We start from the raw sequence: 3,932 nt of genomic DNA, 5'->3' as shown, positions 1-3,932 counted from the left end.
TCCTCCCTCAGGTCCCCAAAACCCCACACACCTACACCCTGCCCCCACAACTCACCACATAATACACAGCCCTCCAACATCCCCTATAGCCCCCCAGTCACATCCCCTCACAAACCCCCCTACACACCCTCGCACCCCACCACACACACAATATACAAGACTAAAAATATATTTTTGAATTATAATACAATCACCTCCATATATACAACACAAACACAAATCATGACAAATATTCTTCATAATAAAATTAAAATATGTTATTGTAGTGTTTGACTTTCAGTGTATGATTTGGGTTTTTTTCTTGTTCTGAGATGGCAAATCCTCCCCCCGCCACCCACAAAGGAGTATTTCCAGGCACCAAGGGGAGGGACTTCTGGTGGCAAAGCTCAGAGGTTAGGGAGTGGGGCTTCCAGTCCCAAGATGCTGATGAGGGAACAGGACAACTGTGAGGGAAAGGGGCTACCCATGCAGCCCTCAAGAGCTCATCAAATCTCATTAAGCAGCCCTCCACCTGAAATAAATTTCCCACCTCTGGAATAATCACTTCCCTTGACCTACTGACCACACCTGCCAAAGCAGCCCAGTACGCCATTAGCTTTCTTTGCAACAAGGACACACCGCTGGCTTATATTCAGCTTATTGTCCATTGTAACCCCCAGATCCTTTTCTGCAGAGCTGCTGCCCAACCATCCAGCCCCCAGCCTGTACCGGTGCATGGGATTGTTCCATCCAAAGTGCAGGACTTTGCACTTGGCCTTGTTGAACCTCATGGGATTACTTTTGGCCCAATTCTCTAATTTGTCGAGGCCGCTCTGACTCCTAGCCCTACCCTCCAGCCTACCTACAACTCCCCCCAGCTTGGCATCAGCTGCAAACTTGCTGAGTGTGTATTCTATGCCATCTTCCATGTTGCTGAGGAAGACACAGGGCAAAACTGGTCCCAGGACTGACCCCTGGGGCACTCCACTTGATACCAGCTGCCAAATAGACATTGAGCCATTGGTTACTACTCTCTGAGCCCAATGGTCCAGGCCATTTTCTATCCACCTTATAGTCCATTCAGCCAGTCTGTACTTCCATAGCTTGCCTGTGAGAATGTTGTGGAAGATCATATCAAAAGCCTTGCTAAGGTGCACTGCATTCACCGGTCACCCCACATCCACACAGCCAGTCACTTCATCCTAGAAGGCAACCAGGTTTGTCAGGCATGACTTGCCCTTGGTGAATCCATGCTGACTGTTTCTAATTGCCCTCTTCGTCAAGTGCTTAGAAATGGATCCCTTGAGGATCTGGTCCATTTTTCCAGGGACTGAAGTGAGTGAAGCTGAGTTGGTCTGTAATTCCCTGGATCCTCCTTTTTCCCTTTCTTAAATATGGGCACTGTTCCTGCCCTTTTCCAATCATCTGGGACCTCTCCTGATCACCATGAGTTTTCAAAGATGATGGCCAGTGGCTCTGCAATCATATCAGCCAACTCCTTCAGCACCCTCAGTTGCATCCCATCTGGCGCCATGGATTTGTACATATCCAGCTTTTCTAAATAGTCCTGTTCTTTCACCGAGGGCCCCTCACCTCCTCCCCAAACTGTGCTGCCCGATGCAGTAGTCTGGGACCTGACCTTGCCTATGAAGAATGAGGTGAAGAAGGCATTGAGCACTTCAGTCTTTTCTGCATCCTCTGTCACAAGGTTGCCTCACCTATTTAGTAAGGGACCCACACTTTCCCTGATCCTCCTCATGCTACCAACATACTTGTAGAAACCCTTCTTGTTACTCTTCACATCCTTGCTAGCTGCAACTCCAATTGCTCTTTGGCCTTCCTGACTTTATCCCTCCATGCCCAAGCAATGCTCTTATATTCTTCCGTAGTTATTTGTCCAAGTTTCCATTTCTTGTAAGCTTCCTTTCTGTGATTTAGTTTATTGAAGAGCTCCCTGCTAAGCCAAGCTGGTCTGCTGCCATATTTGCTAGTCTTCCTGTGCATCAGGATGGTTTGTTCCTGCACTCTCAGTAAAGCTTTTTAAAGTACAGCCAGCTTTCCTGGACTTCTTTCCCCCCTAGTCTGGCTTCCCAGGGGATCCTGCCCATGACTTCCCTTTGCGAGTTTGTCTGCTTTTCTGAAGCCAGGGTCCTTATTCTGCTGCTCTCCATCCTTCCTTTTCTCAGGATCCTGAACTCAATCATCTCATGGTCACTGCTGCCTAAGTTCCCATCCACTATACATTCCCCACCAATTCATCTGTTTGTAAGCAGCAGGTCAAGAAAAGCATAGCCCCTAGTTGTCCACTCCAGCACTTGCACCAGGAAGCTGTCCCCAACACACTCCAAAAACCTCCAGGGGCAGGCAATTATTTTGGGCAGAGGGCCACTTACTGAGTTTTGGCAAGGCATTGAGGGCCACATAATAGGCAGCCCAGGGCAGATGAACATTAATTTTCTAAATTTAAGGGCCCTGCAAGCTAGATAGAATGGCCTGGTGGCATTTTGCCCACCCCGTCCTAGACTGTCTGTGCACTGCTGTATTGGCCTCCCAGTCAATGTCAGCATGATTGAAGTCCCCAGTGAGAACCAGTGCCTGTGAGGGGGAAAGTTGCATTAGCTGTTTGAAGAAAGCCCATCCATCACCACCTCCTGGTCTGGTAGTCTATAGCAGATCCTCACCGTGACATCACGTATTTGTGTGCCTATAAAAATACAATAGAATAAACGTATCTCAATATTTTGGCTAGGTACAGACATTAAAAAAAAACAGAGGCAGAATCTATTTTATGTTATGTGGTTTTCTGTAAGTGGCATAGTTTAGATCAGTAGTGAATCGAACACATATTTGCCCTATATGGGGGGTGGAGGGGCAAATCTTAGACCATGTTCCACCATTTTTTAAATCAGTCAGTCTGCACACCAAACTTCTGTTCTGTTATGGTTATAGACCAGTTTTGTGTACTGAACTTCTATACCATTACAGGTATAGACTGGCTTCCAATCACTTAAAAGTATAAAATTTGTACCTGGCCTTAGAGTGCTTTATTTTAAATATAAATTCTTACCCATGTCTGAGGAACTAAGGGGTGAGGTGAGTAGGGTGTTTCTATATATTTCCCTAAAACTTATTTGAGTCCCTAAATGATGACTTACAATAGTTAACTTTCAAAAATGGGAGTTTTAGGCTATGTTCTTCCCTCACCAGGTTTTTCAACCCAAGAAATTCTTTTTATTGACAATTTCACTTTTTCTTGTTAACTGTTATTTACACTTATGTTATTTAAAACACATGCAACTCATTTGCCCTGGACATGTGGTAGCTTTAAATTTAGGGGTTTAACACTAACTATAGTAAGAAAGTTTGGTTGTCAGTAAATAGCTTGCAGATCAGAAAAAAAAAAAAAAAAAAAAATTTTGGATTGGCACTATGCTCAACTGCAGAAAGTTTTACACTGTGCTGTTCCTATTCCAGGGGTTTCCCTACTTACCTCACACACTGATACAACCTTAACTGCACTATGTACTATGCTGCTCCCCCCCCCCTCACCCCAGCCTTATCCCCACCATCTCTGGTTTTGCATCTCAGCATGGACCTCCATCCACCACTTCTCCCTTAGGTCTCTTTTGGGCACATCACCACTCTCCCTGTATCTTTGAGGCAAACAGGTGCTGGAGGAAGGGGATGGCCAAAGGCAGGCAGCAGAACATGGCTGAAGAGAAGGGAAGGCACTACCTACTATGAGCCACAAAGCCCTGGCAGGTTCTCCCCTTCAAGTTGCAGTGCCGCCATTCGGACACCAGGTGGCACTTCTCTGCTGCATCTGTCCAGCAAGCTCTCTTTTCCTTTTTAAGAACTTTTTTTCTTTTTTTGCATTCTTCCTAGTTTCTGATTTCATCTGTGTGCCAGAGTCAGCTCACTTCAGACACAGAGTTCAATGTTCAAACATGAAA

The 3,932-nt window shown here is 45.8% G+C and overlaps 1 long non-coding RNA gene across 1 annotated transcript in view; it reads right to left on the bottom strand.

Annotated features, from left to right (window-relative positions):
* Positions 1-651: 651 nt before the first annotated feature.
* The window catches only part of LOC109303861, a 32,355-nt gene continuing 29,074 nt past the window's right edge, over positions 652-3,932 (bottom strand). The window contains exons 2-3 of the long non-coding RNA XR_002099247.1: positions 952-961; positions 652-662 (exon numbers count right to left, since the gene is read on the bottom strand). This is a non-coding gene — a long non-coding RNA (uncharacterized LOC109303861). The remainder of the gene's footprint in view (positions 663-951; positions 962-3,932) is intronic.

The sequence above is a fragment of the Gavialis gangeticus genome, unplaced genomic scaffold (assembly GCF_001723915.1).
Source record: "Gavialis gangeticus isolate Ggan-Ray unplaced genomic scaffold, GavGan_comp1, whole genome shotgun sequence".
Classification (NCBI taxonomy): domain Eukaryota; kingdom Metazoa; phylum Chordata; order Crocodylia; family Gavialidae; genus Gavialis; species Gavialis gangeticus.
The sequence above is the reverse complement of the archived record's forward strand: the minus strand, read 5'-3'. Positions and strand labels throughout refer to the sequence as shown.